The 23,070-nt window shown below is 40.8% G+C and overlaps 1 protein-coding gene and 1 non-coding gene across 2 annotated transcripts in view; one reads left to right on the top strand and one right to left on the bottom strand.

The window, feature by feature from the left end:
• The first annotated feature begins 5,722 nt into the window (after positions 1 to 5,722).
• Positions 5,723 to 23,070, top strand: part of NSD3 (nuclear receptor binding SET domain protein 3) — a 97,766-nt gene continuing 80,418 nt past the window's right edge. Inside the window, exon 1 of the mRNA XM_052661299.1 lies at positions 5,723 to 5,837. The gene's annotated coding sequence lies outside the window, so the exon portion shown is untranslated. The remainder of the gene's footprint in view (positions 5,838 to 23,070) is intronic.
• Positions 12,512 to 12,583, bottom strand: TRNAG-CCC (transfer RNA glycine (anticodon CCC)). The gene has a single exon. It is a non-coding gene; the product is annotated as a tRNA-Gly (tRNA).

Here is a 23,070-nt window from a genome sequence, read left to right as displayed (position 1 = left end):
ACAAGTCAACATAGGGACCTGGGCAGAAGGAGTAAGTAAACAATTCAATACCTTTAAAACATATCGGTTATTCAGATACCAGGATTTAAGTGTTATCAACTACTTCAAGGGTAGAAAATTTGCACATTCTATTCAAAGTGTAAAATCTCCCTCAAGTTCATTTCCAATTTCATTCTTCATTTCCACCAATCAGGAGTAATATTTTCTTAGCCCTGGATTTGAGAATGGTACTTTCAGATCCCCACACACAGAAATGATCTCTAATACAATGATGTTCATATGATGATATGGTCTTCGAAGATATTTTGATTTATGGTAAATAGTACTTAGTAATTTACTTGAATGGTTGCCAAGTGTCTAAGAAACTGATCAAGACACACTTATTTGTAGCCTAAAATTACAAGTAGACAGTAAATTTTCTGCATTTGTTTTCAATTATCTTTACTCCTTACTTGGCCAAGCTGCTGCCAAACCTTTAAAGACTGAAAATACTCATCAGTGAAAATATGCAAGATACCTACCAATAATTCAAAAGTGGAGGAAGCCTGGTTTCCTACGCTAACGATTCTCTAAAGAGCCCAAGTGAAAGTCGTGTCTCTGTCGTGTCTCTATACAGTCAATGGAATTCTCCAGGCCAGAATACTGGAGTGGGTAGCCTTTTCCTTCTCCAGGGGATATTCCCAACCCAGGGAACGAACCCAGGTCTCCCGCCTTGCAGGCGGATTCCTTACCAGCTGAGCCACAGGGGAAACCCAAACTGAGCTTTAAACCTTTAAATAAGCTTTCCCAAAATTTTTGACCATCCTACCGGCGCTTTTCAGCCAAAGACAGCAAGGGAATTAGTTTCTCACACTGTCAACAGTTTTCCAGCAGCTGGGAAAGGAGTTCCAGTCCCTCCTGGTCGGAAACCTCAACCATAGAGCTGACGTCTTGAACAAGAATTCAAATGATACTCCACAACATCTGAACCCAGAGCAAGGGCATGTCGTCTCCAGTTGGAGGGGGACAGTTAATCTGCTCTGAGCAACCACTTCCCAGGAGGGAGGGGCCGAGGCCGAGGCGGGGCGGGGCCGAGGCGGGGAGGGTCAGGATCCTGGCCGAGGCGGGGCGGGGCCGAGGAGGGGAGGGGGCGGGGAAGTCGGCGAGCCCCGCCTGCCCTTCCGCACCGTGCCTCTAGCTCACCCGGACCTCAGGCTCTCTGGGTTACCTTTGCCTCTGATTCTCGGCGACACTGGGGCAAAAGGCGCCCTCGGCTTCCCCAGCAGATGGCTTTTGTGCGCCTTGTGCGTTGATGGGCTGTGTTTGCTGTAGTAGGGTCTGGGGTGGGGGTGGTCTTTGTTTTTTTGGAAAGGGGATGGTGCAGGCAGTGGGACCACGAGCTTTGGCGGTCCGAATTTATGGAAGGAAGGCGAGGAGCATCGGGGTGCAGGGTGCGGAAAAGAAATGAGGAAATGAAGCACAAAAGGAGCGGTGGGTGGAGGCTGATCTCAAAAGTTGGGGCGCGGGTAGGGGACCGAGGTCAGGGGCTGAGGAGAGAGCGGGGTGGGGCCTGGAAGATGTGGGGAAATCTGGGCGCCGATGGGAGGAGCAGGATACGGAGGGGAGCGGGCTCCGGCGGAAAACAGGCGGGCGCGGTCCACCGAGTAACAGCCTGAGGACTTGGCCCGCCCGCCCCTACTTCCTCCGGCCGGCTCCCGGAACGGCTGCCTCAGTCCTCCAGTGCCTTCCCAATGCCCCTCCTCCCCCGGCTCCCCCAGCTAGAAGGGCCAGAAGCCAAGTCTCTATGGCTCCACCTCTTTCCTCCGCCATCACGTCACTGTGAGTGACGACACCACCCGCCAATCAGCTCGCAGATTCTGGGGCGCGAGGGCGTCCTTCGCGGTAGCAGCTCAGGAGGCAGCGAAGTCCGGTTCCCACCGGAGAAACGACTCGTCTACGGGGTTTAGTTTAAGGAGTTGTCTGCTGGGAGGCTCAACCCTGCCTGTCCGTCTTCTGTAGGCTGTGGATTCACATCCGTCCGCCACCCACCCCCCAAAACCCTTTCTTGAAGACTAGATGGAAGAAGCTTTTACTCTACCAGTAGCATAATATGCCTGATAGTCGCCATGGTAACCATCTGGGAGTCACCAATTACATCACTTTGATGTATCCCCCTCCACCTTCCAACTCCGCCACTGAGGGCGGGGAAAATAGCAGGGAGAGAGAATGGCAGAAAGGGCGGGAATGGTGAGGAAAACATTCCTCTCCTATCTCTAGGGTCAAAAACTGGAATATTGTGAAATCTGCATATGGAAATATGAATTCCACTAAAGAAAACTGCTTTATTAATGTTCTCTTAACAGACATTGTTTATGTTCAATAGTGTAGAAATCTCAGTATTTAAAATATATATTATAGTAGTCGTGCGGTGACATTAGCACTGCAGGTTTGGGGGCACTTCAGTTCCCAGGTTGGGGAACTGAGTCATTTTGGGAACGTGAAAGATGTAAAAATGTTTTCGCTCCCCAGTTATCTCTACCCATCCATTTTATCTGACTCTAGAAGGAAAACACAATTTTGGTGGGTCTCCTTTGACTAACACCAGACAGGAAGGAATCACTTTCACACGAAGGCTTCTCTTAACATATAACTGACTACAAACTTTACTCATCTGGGCTGCGCATTTGTAAGAATAAAAGCTGACGGGTATAAAATTTCATTCTTTAAAAAAAATGAAGGCAGCTTTTAATTCACAAAGCATTGTTTTTTAACTAATAACCAAATAGATCAACTATGTTAAAGGGGCAAAACTTTTCGGTGTGGCCACTAGAGGGCCCATTGTGCATGTCTGATGGCCAACTTTCCACATTAAGGCTTCCCTTAATGTTCTATGTATTCTAGAATTAAAATCTATAAAGCTTTGGTTTCTGTACCTTTCCTTCCCTGAAAATTCCCAATGGTAAATTTTGAACTCTAAAAGGCTAGGTAGGTATACTTTTCACATTAATTTCATAAATTAATCATTGCATTATCATGCACATGTACTTTTCTGCAAAAGATCATAAAAGATGTAAAAATATTCCTCTCAGTTCCCTGGGAGACATTTTATACCGGGAAATTATTCTTATTCATGCATTGTATTCATTTACAACCAGGCACAGTGAAAATCATTAAGTATTCATAAACCAGACGAGCGATTCCAAACCCAGTATTTGAAAGATGAGCTAGACTTTCTACCATGGCCATATGTCAGCAATCACATTTTAAAAAGGGAAGGGTTAAGAATCTTCCTTGTTGAAATCCATTGGTTCAAAGCAGTGTCTGCCTTCTGTTACCAGACCTGGTGGGTTTTTTCTTACTTTCAGGATAAGTTATTTATCATGTAATGAGTTTCTTAATATAATCTTCAGAAGAGAAAAACAATTTTTTTTCTTCCTAACCTTGGCCCTGAGAATTGTAGGTTGCTTTCTTAATGAGCTATTTGCTCACTTTCTATGAAGAAGAGAAAGCATGTTCTGAACCTCATGTTAGATGCTAAAAATAGAAATTCTTTTAAAGTTATTTCCCTAAATATGGCTCCAGACCAAATATTACTGACAATGTATATCTTATGTAGGAAGAGACTGTGCATTTACTTCACATAAATTTAAACTCCTGACAGCACAGCTTTAGAAGCAGATTAAAATAAAATCCCTGGGAATAATTTTCCACATTCTCCTCAAGGGGACAATCCAAGTGTCAGGCCAAGGAAATCGCTTATCAACAAAGCAAGAAAGATACAGGAAGGTGGAAAAGAAGATTAGGTAGAAAGGATCTTAGGAAAGAAAAAAAAAAGAGACCAATTTAACCTCTCTTTCCAGGAGATAGAATCAAACATTTGAAATAAGTTCACAAATCCCCTTTGGAGACTTGTGTTCTAAAAAGACATTTAAAACAAAGAAAAATGTGCTTTGATTGATTCCTTTAACTTCTGGAATCACAAGCATAGCAACCACACAAGTATAGGTGTATAAATAGTTAAGGATGGTAATAGAGATGCTTAGTTCTGAATATCATAACAGCATTATTAACAGGCTGGTGCTTTTTAAAAACGAATCCATAATTAGTAACCATGAAAATCATTGATATGTAGGACTTGAAAAATTTCCTGTTTAAGTGGTATTTACAGATAATAAGATAGCAGGAATTGCCCGTAACAGTACCAAATAGGTCCCGTACTGTAACGTCGGTGGAGAGTCTAACGTCTAGTGGGTGATTTGACTTCATGATTCTCAGAACCGAATATTGGTTTCCTCATCTCGCTGCCTGTTTCCTTTGTACATTCACGTCTGCGCTGCCGTTTCCTAAGTCATTATCCTCAGGCCCCAGGAAATATCACCAAACCGTCACATTCCTGCAAGACTCGTTTACCGTGTCCCGCACCTGAGACCTTCTATTGTTTCATATAAGTTTCCTAGGATGGGGGGGGAGGTGGATATAGGGTAACAGAGAATCTCGACTCCCGCTTCCTCCCTCTCCTTCCTGCGTGCGTGAGCTTGGAAGAGGACAAATGCCCCCATCCCTCGAAGCGGAGGTGTGGCCGGCGAGCAGGCGAGGGCCCGGCACGTGATGGGCGGGGAGCCCTCGGGATCGGGGTGCGGGCTGCGCCGCCTTTCCCCCCATTACCCACAAACCTCCGGGCCCGCGGGGCGAGCAGGAAGCGGGCGTGCGGGGCCCCGAGGCCTGCCCGGGAGGCGTCTGAGGAGAACTACCGTCCGGGCCTGGCCCCCAACCGGCTCCGGTCTGATACCGCCGGGTGGGACGCGGAGCTCCTCTTTGACAGCGGTCGGGCGGGAGCCAGTCAGGGAGGCACAGATATCTCTGTCCCCCTCCCCCCCCCCCCCCACGCCCCGCTCTTCTTTATCAACCGGGCGCCCGTCTGCAGGGGGATTTCTAAGGTCTGGGGACGGCCTCGCGGTGTCACCCCGAGGACTTCCGCCGTCGGGTGACTGACAGACGCTGTTATCTCCTCAAGCATCAGAGAACACGCACGAGCACACTTTGGCCTCACAGGCCCAACCTCCACCCCGTCCTCTAGTTTTGTTTTGTTTTTCACTCGGCCTCCGCATCGCGTCTTCCTGTCTCTCCGCCCGGATCGCCTGCGGTCTCACTTCTCGTCTAGACTCCGCCGGGCAGCTCGCGTTTCTGGCTCCCCCCCCCACCCCCCGCTCCTCCTCTCCACAGGCTGACGAGCCTCTTCCTCCTTTCGGCCCTTGGCGCTCCCAGCCCCGGACTGCATTTCCCGGCAGCCGCCGCGGCCAGCGGCCAATCAGCGGCTGAAGATTTGGCGGCGGCGGCGGGGGCGCCCGGAGAGTTGGGGTTGGGGGGGGCTTTGTGCGAGGCGGCGGCGGCGGGAGCGGGCGGCGGCAGCGGGCGGCCAGGACGGAGGCGGAGGGCGAGGTGGACTGTCCACACTGATCGCCCGCGGAGAGGCGCGCGAGGCCGCGTCGAGCCCCGAGGATCCTGCTGCCCCGGCCCGGCCGCCAGCCACGGGCTGGTCTGTGGGAGCTGCAGCTGCGCGGCGACCCCCATCCCTCCAGCTCCACCGCCCACCCTCCCCCCGCAGCCTTTCTCCTCTCGCTGCGCGGCCGGCCCCGGCCCGGCCCGGCCGTGGCCCCTTCCTCGGTGCCAGCCGGCCATGGCAGAGGCGTCCGGCGCGGGGGAAATCTAGCCCGGGGATTTCATGAGGCCTAGCTTGGTTCCGCCTCCTCCCGCCGCGGCCCCGGCGGCTGCCCGCGCCCCAGCCCCACTCCGGGCCTCCGTGTCTCTCCTGTGATCGTACTGACACGGCCGGGGGGTTAGAATGGAACAAACTGAAGGTAAAGTGAATGCGCGCGTGTATGTGTGTGAGAGAGAAAGAGTGTGAGGGTGTGTGTGTGTGTGTTGGAAGGGAGGGCTGAGGAGGGGGCGACCTAGGAATGGGACCCGGATCGGGAGAAAAACCTTAGTAGGGATGGGAGGACCACTGGGTGGCCCGGAAGGGCTCGAGGCGGGTCTGGAAGGATGGGGCGAGGGTGTGGAGGGGATTGGGAGGTGGGACTGGGGAGGTAGGGACTGGGATGAGGGATGGAGTGGCGCTGAGCTGGGAATTGGGAGTAGAGGTGGGATGGGGGCGGGGATAAAGATGAAACGGGGGAGAGGGCAGGGAGCGAGGAAAAGAGTTGGGTTCGGAGATGGGAGACCTGGGCGGACTGAGAAATAGGCAGGTTTGGGGGTGGAGTGTGTGAACTAGAGGAGAGTCTAGGGGAAGGAGAAGGAATGTGATGGAGAGACGAGGCCCCAAAGGAGCTATGAGGGAATGGAAGTGGAGGAAAAGGTGGATTAGAAAAAAGGGATAAGAAGTGATTGAGACAGGATGCAATCGGAAGATAGGAAATAGACTCAGGAAACCGGGAAACCCAGGATTGGGCTCGGGAAGGAAATGAACTGAATGTTGACAAGGGGTGAGAACTACGGACCAAGCGTCACAGAGTGGGAGGAAAAGAAGGGGCAGGGGCATTGCTGGAGTGTTAGGAAGGGAAAGCCTTTTGTTCCTATATTTGTGTATTCTGTGCGTTTTCTTTCAAGGCTCGAGAATGGAGAAGCTAGTGGTTATGGTGTTGTGAAATGGAGAGGTGTGGGTTTTACTGCTTTGAGGGAGGAGGAGGTGTGTTCCTGTAATGGTAGCAAGACAGGGAGAGCCATGGCCATAATTTGATGGTTTTGGTGAGGGAGTGAAGACTATTCAGATTTAAAGGGGCCAGGGGCAGCCATGTTTGCTGCCAGGCACTGCAGTGTAAATAAATTCCTTCTTGTCTCCGACATCAGTAGGATTCTAGAAGGGGCCAGTCCAGATTTTTAACCCCCCCTTCTTTCTATTCATGAACTCTTCCCATACATCTTGGGGTCATACAAAATTATTCATAACCACCAAAGGAGGTAGTAATGTTTTCCATCTTGTGTGTTTCGCTGCTTTCTCCCACCTCTTTTCCCTCTTCCTGCTGGTTGCCAACGGCATGCTAATGAGCTGCAGTGTAAAATTTAACCCTTTTAATAAAGTTAAAAGTATATTTCATACTGGGTGAAGGAATCATAACTAGTCTCTCTATTTCAAGCATGATCATGAAAAGTCTTTTAAATATTGGAAATGCATTTGTTTCAGAAGCTTCCGAAGCAGTCATCGTGTTTTCTGCAGTTCTTTGAGTAAACAAGGAAATTGCCTGGGTTGTTTTACTTGGGCTTGTGCTCTTGGCAAAACACTGTGGGGGATAAGAGGGGATTGGAAGGTCTCCTGTGGTAGAGTATCTACTTTCTATAGTTCGAGTGTTGGAAAATTAGAAATGTGTGTATTTTTAAAAGGTTTTTCTGATAGCTCTTGCTTATAGAGGATGGGTGTGTTAAATGTTTTCTTTTTTAAAATAAACCCTCCTCCATCCCTTCCCTTTGCTTCCATACAGTTGCTCAATACAGTCTCCAAATGTCAGTTCAGCACAGTGCAATGATCTGTGAAGCAGGCATGCAGATCTCAGAGCATCATTCAGGTGCCAGGTTTTTTTGGTGGGAACTTCAGATCACACTCTCCAGGAAAGCAACAGTAACTAATGTATTCAACTAAAGCAACAGTAATCTAATGTATTCAAATGTATCTACTTGTGTGATTTGAAAAGAGTTACTATTCTAAAGGTTTAAATACTAACAAATTTAGATAAACTAAGTGGAGCCTGGCTCATTTTCATACTGAAAAGGATTAAATATGTGAGTGACCTTTTGTTTTTGCTATATTATTGTAATTGGGGGAATCCAAACTTTAATCCATCATATTGACATTGAAATTGTTCTCTAATACCAGTAAGGCCTGTTAAAATTTTAATACGATGGACTCAAACCAGGTGTACTACATTTTGACTTAGTCTTAGTGCATTATCCTTTCAAGTTGTTAAATCGAATTTTAAGATATGTTCTTGGTCTTTTGGAAAAATTAAATAGAATATTATAGAGTGTTACTCTGGGAGAGCACTTTCAGAAGAGGGGTTAGATTTACAGCTTGGAGTGTTTTTGATTTGATAATATTCAGCCTGAATTTTTAAAGAATCTTATGAGGAAAAGCTACTCTCAAAAAAACTGTTCAATATGCTTTTTGGGGGGAATTTCTTTATATGGTGGTTTCATTTTTATATCTCCTGCTTGATTGACATGTTATTTGTAGTTAATTTGTAAATGAACTAACAGTGCCATACATTTTTAGGAATATGAGAGACTGTTGTGTATTAAAATAAGAAAAGATTCTTGGAAGCTTGCATTACTTAAAAAAAAGTACTTCTATAAATTTAGCCTTTTGTAAAGATTCAGAATTTTGTAAAGAGAAAGGTGCCCTGCCCAGCTCCCCTGAGTATTCTGGTTCCTTGGCTAGGGAGTCATATAATGAGGAAGGCTACTCCTGGATAGATGATTCTTAATTAAAATCCAGACTTTGCTCTCATTACCATTTCCATCATTAGCTCACCTGCAGCCTGAGATAGTTTTTTTTTTTACTTTAAGTTAATAGATATGTGATTTCTTAGACTGATCAGATTGAATGAGTTTTGGGTAAAGGAAATTGGTTGCCTTGAGGTTGGTCATGCTTGAATGAATTGTCAAAGTCCTCAGTCAGTTGTCTTAAGTATCCAGAAACTGGGTATTCAGTTTCTGGAATTCATAATAATAACTCTATTAATAGCTGCTGGTAGTTGTCCTCTAAACATGTGCTGGGCTAAGTGACTTTTGTGGATGATTTCCTTCTATCCTTTCAACAGTTGTGTGGGGTTAGTACTATTAACTCCTTTTTACAGGTGGGGAAATTGAGCTAAATAACTTAAATAAGACACAGATAGTAAAGAATAAAACCAGTTTATGAACCTAGGTTCTTTTCTAATTATAAAACCCAAATCAGAAGACCTTTACTTTTACTCTCTTTTGAAAATTCATAAAATAATACATGTTCAGTATTTAAATTTTTTCAAATACTAAGAAAGACTGAGAGATTTTTTAAAAGTTAGCACTCCATTCTCCACAATAACCATTTTGAGGTTTCTTGTGTGTCCTCCTAGAAAATTCCTGTACATATGTATATACGTTTGTCTTAAAATACATAAAATTGGATCACACTATTCGCATTTTGCTTTTTTTGTTTTAATAGACTACCTGGGACATCCTTGTAAACCAGCACACATGGACCTACAGCTTTCTTTTTTTTTTTTTAAGGGTCATATAGTATTCCATTATTTGGAATAGAACGTTAAGTTGTTAACAAGTTTTTGCTGTTATAAGTAGTATAGCAGATCCTGAATTAAGTCCCTGACAGCCTCTTTATATAGAAGAGATATAGTCCAACTACTTTATTTTACAAGAGAAATCACTGAGACCATAAAGTTAAGTCCAAGGCTTTGGTAAGAAACCTGTTTCCTGACTCTATCCCAGGGGTCCCCAACCTCAGAGATCTAATGCCTGATGACTGAGGTGGAGCTGAAGTAATAATAATAGAAATAAAGTATGCAATAAATGTAATGCTCTTGAATCATCCTGAAACCATCCCCTCCATCCTGGTCTCTAGAAAAAATTATCTTTCACAAAACTGGTCCTTGGTGCCAAAAAAGTTGGGGACCGCTGCTTTATACCACATCACGTTACTTCATTATTGTGAATGTACTTGTGCTTTCTGTCAAAGCTCAAGGTGAGGGGGAATATTCAAGGTTAGGCATGGTTAGTATAGTGAGCGCAAGAGGCTTAACTTGCAGTGAGATCAAGTCTTCTCTTTTTTTCCATACTTTGTTCACCATGCCGTACATATATCATATACACAAAATATTTTTACATGCATAAGTGAGTCTTGCCCAGGTATCTTGAATTTTGTGTTTTGAGTAATCAAGTAGTTTTGGCAGAATTGTTCCTGTTTTAATTAAATTATCAATGAAGTTTAAAAAAAGAAAAAAGAGGTCCAGCTTGGTCCTGGAAAAGAATTTCGAAAGAAGATTGAGACAGTAGTAAGTTTGTTAAATGAGCTAAAAGCACCTAATTGAAGACAAGTTCTTTTTTTTTTAATCATAGGCACCATTGATTATTTTAAATTATTTTTTTACTATAAGAAGAAAATTCATAACCATGGATTATTCATTGAGTTCTTTTAAAACAAAAAAATCTGTTTTAAACACTTAAAAAGTTAAAATCATTAGAGCTTTAGGAAGGTTTAGAATTTGATATCCATAAAATCTGTTTTTGATGCAATGCTGTTTTTAGTTTTACTTTTAAAAAAAGTCTATTATATGTTGAAAGAGCAGCTGATTTATTCATTTGTTAATAAACATGTCCAGCATTAGAGTTTTTAAATGAATGGTGAATTTTACTTCTGCAGGCTAATCTTTTAACAAATATAAATATAGATAAATTTAAGGAATTGATTATACTATGACTACCTAACACTTTTTTAAATACTCAGAGGGTTTTCGTTTCGTTTTTATTGTTGACCTTAATAAGGACTTAATAAGTATTTTTAAACACTTCTGTGTTACATTGTGCTCATACATGACAGTAAGGGAAAAGGCATATTAAAGATTTTATGATTTAGAGAATGTTCAATTTTTACTAAATGGATGTGTGTCCTTACTTCTAGGGCACATCTGCCTGTTGACAGATTTTGGATTTGAAAAGCTCTTTGATAAATGGTTTTTGGCTTATTTTTAAATTTTATCAATAGAGGTGAATCTGTGTTATCACTGAATGATCTACAATGAGAACCCTTTCTACTAGGTTCCCTTTTTCATCTAGGTTTAGAATTATATTGAGAGGAAAGTGAGTAGGAAAATGAAAAAAATTTTACTTTCATATAGTTTCCTTTTAACGATGTATGAATATGAATATTACGGTCTACTAATCCTTGGCTTTTACATGACACCTTCTGAGATATTTGATAGAATTGTTGTTTGGTCACTTAGTTGTGTCCCACTCTTTTTCGACCCCAGCGACTGTAGCCCGCCAGACTCCTCTGCCCAAGAGATTCTCCAGGCAAGAATACTGGAGTGGGTTGCCATTTCCTCATCCAGGAGATCTTTCTTGACCCAGGGGTCAAACCCGCATCTCCACAGTCTCCTGCATTACAGCTGGATTCTTTACCTCTGAGCCACTGGGGAAGCCTGTTTGATAGAATTCCAGCACAATAACGTGTGTGTGTGTGTGTGTGTGTGTGTGTGTGTGTGTGTGTGTGTGTGTGTGTGTGAAGTTGGAAAGCCCAAGGATTCTTTAACTCAATTTAAATAAGTAGGTATTTTAAATTAAAGAAATATGTGGCTTCCTTGGATTTTGTGGGTGAAACAAAATTTAGTTTATCAAATTGATTTGAGATAACGAAGATTAGGAAGTCTCATGTGGAGGCTTGCCTACTGGCATTTTGGCCTTAGGCAAGATGGTATTGTGTCTGGTGAGTCTTGTGCTACTGTGGAGTCATAAGAAAGTGATACACAAAAAACAAACAAAACCTTAAAAGCCCTCTTTAAAGACTTTTTAAGTTGTAAAATGTGACATATATATAAAAAAAGCATAAAACCTAAATGTACAGTATAAACAAACAATTAGAAAGCAGACATCATGGAGTCATCTCCCAGGTAGTAAGTCCTTTAAGAAAAGCTGCAAAGACAGCCTCATTGGTTTAAGTGATACTGTTGTAGTGGTAGTTGGTCTTGAGGAATAATGGTGTGCTGAAAACTAAGTGGAAAAATGAATAACCACGAGGGAGGGGTCAACACTCAGTAAAAACTGAATCACCAGTTTTTGTTGTTATCAAAGTGTTACCTAGACAATTAAAAAAAAAATTTCCTAACATTTGGTGTAGTCATTTAGTGATTTGAAATCTTGGTGCTTTACTAATGAATGTGGAAAAAAATAATGCTGAATCCTACAACAATCATGCTGTGTTACACAAAGTTGTTTCTTCAGAGTTTGTCTCCGTTACACTTTTTGGTCAGATTCAATGTCTACTGGTTTTAGATTTATGTGCAAACTCTTAATGGCTTTTACTTCAAAAATGTCAGATTTGCCTGTATCAATAATCTCCTAACTTAAGTATCTTATTTACAAAAACTAGTTTGATTCTCTTGCTTTCACATTATGTAACCATGAGGAAAAATATTAACCTGAGAAGCAGTCAGCAGTGGCAACCTATGTGACTCTTCATCCGTGGTGCGTCTTGAGTTTTACCCTCACTGCATCTTGGCTGCTGCTGCTGCTAAGTCGCTTCAGTTGTGTCCGACTCTGTGCGACCCCATAGACGGAAGCCCACCAGGCAAGAACACCGGAATAGGTTGCCGGTGAACCAAATTTCTTTCTTAACTGGAGAAACCTATTTTAATATGCACCCCTCGATTTCTAGACCATTTTCTTATAGATATGGAAAGGTTAAATGTTGGCTTTAGGGGATTTTTTTTTTTTTTAAGATATTTATTTTATTTGGCTGCACCAGGTCTTAGTTGCATCATGCAGGATCTAGTTCCCTGACCAGGGATCGAACCTGGCCCCCTGCATTGGGAGTGCAGAGTCTTAGCCACTGGACTGCCAGGGAAGTCTCTGGAGGATTTTGATAGCAGAAAAAAGTTGAATTTTTTTCCTCTCTGACTACCTGATGAACACAGTCTATTTGAGTAAAATTCTCCAACGTGGACTTTGTGAAGGACATTTTTATAAATGACAAAGGACATCTGCATACATAAAGCCTTTTCCTGGCTTTTGTAATTGTGTTACTTTAAGCCCTCTGTGTTTCTCATGATCTCTTCAGGATCCAAATACATCGAAATATGGTGAAAGTTTGACTGTGGTAAGAAGCTTCTTATTATGCTTTACCTAGAATTCAAATAGAATGTTGTTCTTCTTTATGTTGGGTGAACGTTAAATACATGCCTAGCTAATTTTTCCTCCTGCATGAATGAGAAATGTTTATTTTAAATCTTGAAATGAGCATATATGTTGTTTTCCTAGATATGGAAACAAACACGATTTGATATGATAGTTTTTAAACCTAAATTAGGTAATTTGGTTTTGTGTATTAAGTAGAGTTAATATGCTTTTGGTCATCTCATGTTTTCTATGTTATCACCTGTACATGTAAGCCTCGATCATTAGAATTTATTTTATTGTGTGATGGAATTAGGGTATTGAGGTTAAGGCATTAATTAAAGAATTATACCTTTATGCCTATAGGTCTACACAGGTAGCACCGAAAAGAAATGCTGATAGCCCTATTAGTTTTTAATTTTTAATGGAAAATTGTCCTTTCCAAAGTGGCTGCTAGTTTAAAAACATTTATTATGTTTAAATTATGTAAATCTTGTTTATTATAGAGAAATTGAAACCTGCAGTAAGATATAAAGACTGTAATCCCCTGAAATCTTACCAACTGCAAATAGCTGCAGTTAACATTTTGTTCTGTATCCTTCCAGTGTCTTTCCTATGCATATTTTTTTTAAAAACAAATTGTAATGGTACACAATATCATTTTATAACCTTTATTGTGAAATAAATTTTCTTGAGAATGTGATTTTTTAACTTGATATATATATAATTTAATTGTATGTATGTGGCATACCTGTTTATCATTATTCTATTAATGGTATTATAGGCAGTTTGCAGTTTTTAGATAGATATTGTAATTTGATGAACATTCTTACATATTAAAAAATTGTATGACTGATTTCATTACAATAAATGTAGAATTAACAAAGTTTTCTTAATAACATTTTTGTTGAAAAATAATTCACATACTATACAATTCAGCCATTTAAAATGTACAGTGTAATGGTTTTTAGTATATTCACAGAATTGTTCAGCTGTTACCACAGTCAATTTTAGAACATTTCCAGCAAGGTTCGAACAAATTTAAACTCCCAGCAATATCATAGAGGCTTTGTTTTTTAAAAATTGCATTTATTTGTGATTTTTAAAAGTGTAAGTATACAAGGACACAGCAGCTTGTGTGGTACAATTTTTTCCTTTATAATTCCTAGCATTTGTTTTTGAAATATTTTATTTCCACCTTTATTAAGATATAACTGATGCATACTTTGTGTATGCAGTGAGTTAAAACTCACCCATGAAAATAAGATGCTCATATTCCTGTTTAAAAAAATGACATAAAATATGTGGTATATTTTTTGAATTATAAAATCATCTTTCTGTTCTGTTCAAGATGCCTTTAATGAGGCAGTGTTGTATATGGTTTTAAAATACCTTTCTTTTCATTCAAATTTTATTTAGAAACACCTTTTTTTTAAGAAACTGTCTATGGAAAGTATGCTATACCTATGTAATCAACTGTAGCAGACTTGTTATCATATAAAAAGTATGGCTTTGTTTTTATTGAGAGACTTGCTTTGCTCTGACTGACCTTCACCCTGAAAGTTGTTCTGTTTGCTTTGAGCCATTTAACAAAACATCCTTAAAAAAAAAAAAAAGCCTCAGCAGGCAGTGGAGTATAGGGCAAGAGTCAAGGAGAACTCAGTTCTTATCCCCGCCATACCTCTTACCACTGGGGCTCAGTATTTTCTTACCTCTAAAGTAGAGATGAAAAAATGACTATTTTTTGAAATTATAGGGATCCAAACTAGAAGTGCTAGAGAGTACCTAGAACTAGACCCGGACTGTAGCTGATAATAAATGTTTTTTTTAATATGAGAAAAATAACATGCAAGATGAACTAGTCTTTAGTCAGATGTTTCTTGGGTGAAGATGTGAACTCAGTTGGCCTAAATGCACTTCCATAGATATTAAAGGTTGAATGGTAATTAGTGCTTGAGCCAATCTTTGCATGGGTTATATGGGTGTTTCTCAGTTGGTAAAGAGAATTCATGCTGGTGCAAGTATAAACATGAAGTTAACTTTCCAGTCGAAATTTACTTCCACTGTTGTTATTACAACAGCTTGATGGCTGTAGCTTCACCAGCGCTTCGTGTTCTGATGAAGCAAATAAGTGATACTGTAAAATTTGAATATATGGTATAAAGTCCCTTATATTTTCCTCATTGTTTATTTTAAAGGTGAAATGTTGAATGCAGTTGAACCTAAAATACTAAAGTGATGAACCAAATGAAAAAAACACTGGTCTTTATAGAAAAGATAAACTTAGTAAATTATCATTTTAGATGTTATGGTAAATTGCTTAGTACGTTAAAAACTACAGTATCATTTCTGTGATACATTGCCTTGCTATGGTAAAAGAAAGTAAAGTTTGAACAATCTCAAACCAGTTTACTGTAATTAAACATTTTGCCAGGGAAAGAGGAAGGAAACTATGTGGATGAACTTGTTAGTTTACTAGACTTCATAGTAAGTAGAACAAGATGACGGATGTAAGTCACATAGTCTGTCATAATTTTCACTGTGAGCTAGTCTCCTTGACGTAAGGGATTGGAAAATAATTTAATGTGAATTTTCTTTCAGTGGTTGCCATATCTGTTGTTACCCAATGTGGTCAAGAACAAAGTGAGGATGGCGAGGTTAAACCAAATAGATAAGGGAAATTGGGTGTTTTGTATTGGTGCAAGGAAGTTCAATAGTAATGTGGTTTAGTCAGGAAAAAATAAGAACTACAAAGCAACCTAAAATGTTGTGTAACTTAATGGAATAGTAACTTAATAGTCAAGTGAAAATTGTATGACTGTATTTAGTGACAGTTCTCCTGGTTAAATGAAATTATAGAGTGGGGTTTTGGGGTTTTTTTGTTTTTGTATTTCATTCACTAATTGTGTTTAATTTCACATACTTTGCTCCCTTATACAGGGTATTTTAATGTCCTTGACCATCATCTTTCTCTTAACATATGTTTACTGGAAAATTATTAAGTGAAAATTTTAGAGTATATTTGAGGTGATGACACTGGAGTTACATAGATTACGGAGTTGTTATGTTTATAACAATTATGTTTTAAAAATAATGTCACTGCATGGAGCTCTGCTCAGTGTTCTGCGGCAGCTTGGGTGGAACGAGAGTTAGGGGGAGGATGGACATATGTATGTGTATGGCTGAGTCCCTTCACAGTTCACCTGAAACGGTCACAGCATTGTTTGTTAATCGGCTACACCCTACTACAAGAGCGAAAGTTTAAAAAAAATAGTGTTTCTCTATTGCTAGTGGTATACACTCAGAAAAATTAAAAATGATAAGAAAAAGTGCCATTTCTCTAACACACTTTGATCCCTTACTTAGTGAATTTTGTAGAAAGAAATATGGTGATCATGCTTTACCCTTAAAATCTTATTTTTGTAAATAGGTATTGGTTGTGAATTCAGTGTAATTGTTTGCTATTGCAAATAATTAACACCTTTAAATAACATCAATAGGGTAGGTAAGACAATAAAGTTAATTTTTAAAATCACATATGTTCTTGTCAGCATGCATATCTAAACCATACATTTATGTGTTGGTGACTGGGAGGAATCATAGTTTGTTTTCCCCTTGTTTGGGGTCATTTCAGGTAATCTGGATCACCTCATTTAACCTTTATTATGGGCTGTAAACAGAAGTCCTAATATGTTGTATGTCTTTGGAATTCATGAAGCCAAGCCAGAGAGGTAGAATCACAACGAAAACCGAAGGCTCACGACTTCAAGGCCAAAGTCAGAGCACATTTTCCCTTGTCCCTGATTTATCTTACGACCCACTCCAGTACTCTTGCCTGGAAAATTCCATGGATGGAGGAGCCTGGTAGGCTACAGTCCATGGAGTCACAAAGAGTCGGACATGACTGAGTGACTTCACTTCACTTCTTCATTGTGGCATGCGGGTCTGATTGCTCAGTTTCCTTGTATGTGCTTTCTGTCGAGCTTTAAAGTATTGTTCACCAGTTTCTTGAAAAAAATGTATTATCACCCTTATGTTTATAAGCTTTTTTTGGATGTTTGTGTTTGGGTCAAATTGGACAAATGATTTATATCTGCACTGACCAATAGAGTTTTCTGCAGAGATGGAAATGCCCTGTCTCTGGCTGTCCGGGACAGTGGCCACTTGCCACTGTGGATTTTGAGCACTTGAAATGTGGCTAATGTACTTGAGAACTAAATTTTTAATTTTATGTTGTTTAAAATTAATCACATGTGAGTAGTCCAGATTTAGGTATTCTTGAAGGGAAGGAATTAAGTAGACGTGGACATCTTCACCTTTTTTGCCCTTGTGGTTATGGTATATTGTGTTTTTGTGTGGTTGGGATTTTAAAATCTCATTTTTTTAAATGCTGATTATTTTATATAGTAAATAAATCCATTCACAGGAAACAACTTAGTTATTTGATTATTATTTTAAACCATACAGATTTTAAGTATTTAAAAATTTTAAGTAAAACAATTTAAAATATAAAAGTCTTTTTAAAAACTTTTGATTGTTGCAGTTATATACAGATTGTGTACAACTGATCAACAAAATGGTTTCATTTCAGTATTTTTTTGGCGTCATTATGGTTAAATAATGTTGAAGTCTTAAACTTTTTATATTATGTGGAATAAATGACTATAAACTGTTATTAAAATCTTTTTACTATAGCCTCGAAAGCCTTTGAGACAGAGAAAACTTGAAAGAAAATAAAAGATATGGCTGGTAATCACTTCTTCACATGTCTTCCTCCAGTCTTTCTATATGACTAATTCCTGGTTTGGATTCTACTAATCCTTTTGATAACAATCCAGGAGTTACTGTATCCTGCAGTCACTGTATCCTGTTTTATAATATTGATAGCTTATCATCATCTGAAATTTTCATGCTTCTTTAAGCTCCATGAGACTACGATCATATTTCCTTTGATTTCCCAGGACCTAGAACAGGGCCTGGTACATAGTTGATGTTCAGTAATGAACCATGTCACAAACAAAAGGAGAAAAAGACTTTGTGCGGAATTAGATACATTAGTATATCTGGAATAAGAAGCCACTTAGAGTCCGGGAATAGGCAGGGTGAGGCTCAGCTTTTGATTCTCTTGGTGGTGTTGGAGTGAGCAATTTATGGGATTAGTTTAGAATGATTTTGTATAGAAGCATTTCTCTGGGAACTCTTATTTTAAAAACAAACTTTTGTCCAGGCATACACATATGTACTATGTAAATTGTCTCCACATAAAACATCATACAATTGACAAAATGGAAAAAAAAGTGAGAAAATATTTCCATGGTCGGTTTTTGAGTATTCAGCCTTATTTCCTAACTTCTTAGAGATTAAGGGATTTACTTGAAATCACTTATTTGTTTGCCATTGGTCGGAACAGACAGAGCTGCCAAACTCTGGTTTTCCAGTGTGGTGTTTTGACTTACCATCTTTGAATGGACATCACTGCACAGCAGACATGGGCCCTTTACCTGATAAAAGCTCTGTTTGATAGTGGTTTGAGTTATCTGTGGGTAATCAGAGATCAAATGTCTCTTCCAGTAAATTGGGTGATTTAAGTTCTGATCTTTAAATGCCAGCATGGTAAGTGTGAAAAGGATGTTATTTTTGCGAATCTGTTCCTGTACATAGGCTTAAATAGTTAATGTTTTGAAATGCGAATGAAAGTCTTTTTATTTAGGCAATGTATACATTATTCACCTTTACCAAATAAACTTTCCGTGAGAGGTTGTTCATTAGACAAAATGTTGGCTTGGTAGAGTTCTTTTGGATGGCTGCGAGGGGGCTTTTCTTTATTAACTGCGGCTATTACATGTTTAACAGACTTTTTAAAAATGGCTCTTACTGTAGTGCTCTCTTTACTACTGCAAGTTTTCTCCATACCCATCACATAATTTTGTGAAAATCAACCACCAATTCCAGTGTGGTCTGGAGACTTCGGTTGTCTGAAATTGAAAGGTACAGTATTTTAGTAATGAAAGGATCCATAACATTATCATGTTGTGCATGATGATGGCTTTACTGCCTTTTCGTTTTCTGTGTCTCTGACTAGGACTAGGACTAGGACGAAAGTGAAATCCAGGGCATAGACAGCGGCAGTGGTTGTGGTAACAAAATGGGAAGAAATCCTTTCCTTCCCTTCCTCATTGTGAAAGGTGGCAGCAACACCTTCTTAGCGATTAAAATCTAATGCTTCTCCTGGCTGTCTAGGGGCAGGTTGTAGGTCACATTAGCATCTTTGTACCCATAGATAGGACTATTCGTGTTGTGGTGGGCTAAAACCTTTGCAAGTGACATTTCTGTTCCGTGTTCCCCAAATCTTAGGTTAAGGAATCTAAGGGAATTTTGCTCCTCCCTACCTATTTTGTAGTAGAACTAATAAAGACAAAGGGAGTGTTTAGAAATGCTGTCAGAGAAGACACTGCATTAGTTTCCTGTTGACTCACTAACAAATGTTGTCAAACTTAGTGGCTTAAACACAACCAAATTTAAAGCAGTACACATTTATTATCTTATCGTTCTGGGTGTTGGAAGGCCTCTGTGGGTCTCTTGGGGCTAAGATCAAGGTATGAGCAGGACTGCGTTCCTCCTGGTGGTTCTTGAGGAGACTCTCCCTGCCTTTTCCACCTTCTAGAGGCGCCTGTGTTCCCTGACCCACAGTCTCCTTCCTCTTATTTTCCATGCCAGAGCAGAGCATCTTCAAACCTCACTCTGACTCTTCTCCATCCTCTTTTCACTTGTAAGGATCCTAGGCACTATCCTGGGCCCATGTGAATAGTCCAGGATAATCTCTCCATTGTCAAATCCTTGACTTCATCACAACTGCAAAATCCTTTTTTTGCCACATCAGGTAGCATGTTCACAGGTTCTGGGGATTAGGATGTGGGCATTTGGTTGGGGAGTCCTCATTCTCTCCATCACAGCTTCTATGCAAGTTGAAGATGCAGCCTTTGTTAATGGTAGGGATGTTTCCTGAAGCAGTAATGGTTGTCTTTCTCAATCAATACGGATGTGTCAGAAAAGTGGTTCCATGGTTGCTGACAGTATAGCATGTGGTAAAGGGTACAGGTCATGAGGCAAGACCACCTGCTTTGACTCCTGTCTCTGCCCTTATTTCGTGTGTGACCTTGGGCAGGCCACCTAACCTGTCTGTCCTTTAGTTTCCTCATCTATAAAATGGAGATACCACAAAAAACTTTACAGGAGTTTCCTGAAGAATAAATGAAAATACTTGTAAAACACTTGGAACATCACAGTGTAAGTGCTCAGTAAATTATTTTACTTGAACATTTGAAAGTATTTTTGTTGACATTTCAGAGAGATTCTTAATATATTACAGATTAAAATCTGAGTCTGTTCTGAGTTGTTGCAGGTTTCTTTGTTTAACCTTTGAATACTCATAAATATGCCATATTCAGGAAAACATCTGTATTAGTCATTGAAAAATAGTATACATGCTAAAGAAATATGAGCATTTTCTTGATTAATAATTAATGAATTTATTTCCTAAAGAGACATGCTAACTTTTTTTAAGATTTTTAAATCTTTTATATCATTTATGAATTGTATTTCTTAAGTGACATGCTAACTTTTTTTTTTTTTAAGATTTTTAAATCTTCTTTCTCTTTTGGCTGTGGTGGGTCTTCATTGCTGCACATGGGCTTTCTTTAGTTGCATCTAGTGGGGGCTGGAGAAGGCAATGGCACCCCACTCCAGTACTCTTGCCTGGAGAATCCCATGGATGGAGGAGCCTGGTGGGCTGTAGTCCATGGGGTCGCTAAGAGTCGGGCATGACTGAGCGACTTCACTTCCACTTTTTACTTTCATGCATTGAAGAAGGAAATGGCAACCCACTCCAGTGTTCTTGCCTAGAGAATCCCAGGGACGGGGGAGCCTAGTGGGCTGCTATCTATGGGGTCGCACAGAGTCAGTTACGACTGAAGCGACTTAGCAGCAGCAGCAGCAGCAGCAGCAGTGGGGGCTTCTCTTCCTTGCAGTGTGCAGGCTTCTCATTGCGGTGGGTTCTCGTTGCTGAGCATGTGCTCTAGGCACACGGGCTTCAGTATTTGCGGAGTGTGGGCTCAGTTGCTCCTCAGCACGTGAGATCTTCCCAGACCAGGGATCAAACAGGTGTCCCCTGCGCTGCAAGGCAGACTCTTAACCACTGAACCACCAGGGAAGCCCTTTATTTGTTCTTTATAGACTCAACAGAGAAGCAAAAGACAAAACAAAAGAGAACAGACTCTAGTAAGGATTTACATTTTGGTCAACATCCTTTTAGGGCAGTGGTTCTCAACCCAAGGGTGATTGTGCCCTCCAAGGGACATTTGGCAATGCTTAGAGACTTTTTAAAAAAATTATTACTGGCAGGTGGACTACAGGCATCTAGTTGGTAGAGGCCAGAATGCTGATAAATATCTTGAATACATGTGACAGCCTTCTCAAATGTCAGCAGTGCCGACGCTGGAAACCCTTGTTTCAGAGTGTGAACTTGATGAGTTGTGTTGCTTTCTCAGTCATATGTTTGAATTTTGGACCACTTTTTAAAATACCTGGCTGCACCAGTTCTTAGTTGTGGCCTATGGAGTCTTTAGTTGTGGCAGGTAGGATCTAGTTCCTTGACCAAGGATGGAGTTGGGGCACCCTGCATTGCGAGCATGGAGTCTTCAGCCACTGGACCACCAGCCCAGTCCCAGATCGCTTCCTTCTTGATCAGTGGGTTACGTCAAGTCCAGATGCTAAAGACAAAATTTGATTTGGTAACTCATATTTGGCTCTTGGGAAATGTCAGTAATTTTAGAGATTAGTATAACATGCACATTTGATGAGGTACACATTGGAATTATCTGCATAATTTTAGATTATGAAGTTGAAGTCCTACTATGGTAAATACTAATGCTGTGATTTGGGGTTGTACTTCTCCCCTCCTCATTTTTTTTCAGTTTTAGGCCGCACTGTGTGGCACGTGGGATGTTAGCTCCCCAACCAGGGATTGAAGCCACACACCCTGCACTGGAAGGTAAAGTCTTAAACACCAGACTGCTGGGAAGTCCCTGGGGCTGTGCTTTTGACTGTAGTTTGATAGCCAAATCGTACTTAATTCTGTCTTCATTACCTGGTTGGAAATGAACATTCAATAAGATAGAGGTTTTAATTTCCTTTCGTCTCTTCTGCCTTTTCTGTATTCATTTAGCAGCCTTGTTCATTCTCTAACTGTGCTGGAGGATAGAGTTAACAGCAGTGAGCAAAACATAAAAGTACCCAGTACCTCTGGTAGATGTGAAGTATCAGTTTTGTCTTGTTGGTTGGTTGGTTTTTCCATGACCATAGAAGGCATGGCTACCCTTTGCTTTGGAAATAAAGATAAATATGAACTTTAGAAATCAGAACACATTTGGCAATACTCTGAATGCTGAAGTTACTCAGACACCTCTAATACAGGTTGGCATACTAATAGAAAGTGATTTTGTGTTTAGTCCGGGTTTTGTCTTAGCCTATAAATGATCAAAAAAAGGGCGTACCTGGTGGCTCAGTTAGTAAAGAATCTGCCTGCAATGCAGGAGACCCGGGTTTGATCCCTGGGTAGGGAAGATCCCCTGGAAATGGCAGGGGATGGCAACCCACTCCCGTACTCCCTTGCCTGGAGAATTCCATGAACAGAGGAGTCGGACAAGCTACAGTCCATGGGATTGCAAATACAGGACTGTGTGACTTAACTTTCACTTTTTTCACTTTTATTAGTTTCACTTTTATCTAGATCATTTAGAAGATGTGAAACTAAGATGCCAAGGAAGCTCTTAACTGTTTTAGGTGATGTCGGTTAATGTAACTCCCCTCCCTTCCACAGTTTAGGACTGTTTGTTTTCCTATACCTGGAAATGTCTGAGGGCCCCTGAATCCTCTCAGTCCCACATCCCCCCACTTCTCACCCTCGGATGCTTTCCTTTGGCTTCCAGGGCACTTGTCCCTTTGTGTCCACAGAGACTCCTGTCTTGCTCATCTTTTATCTCTAGTACTTAGGACCAAACATAAGACAGGCCCTCAATATGAAATGAATAAGTGCATTTAATGGAGCCTCATCTCCAGCACTTTCCCTTCATGCTTTTGTTTCTCTCTCCAGTAGTAATGCACCTGTGTGATTCCAGGAACCATGTCTGAATTTTCATCTCTACAGTTTTAGTGCTTAGT

This window comes from Budorcas taxicolor, chromosome 24, assembly GCF_023091745.1.
Source record: "Budorcas taxicolor isolate Tak-1 chromosome 24, Takin1.1, whole genome shotgun sequence".
NCBI lineage: Eukaryota > Metazoa > Chordata > Mammalia > Artiodactyla > Bovidae > Budorcas > Budorcas taxicolor.
The sequence above is the reverse complement of the archived record's forward strand: the minus strand, read 5'-3'. Positions and strand labels throughout refer to the sequence as shown.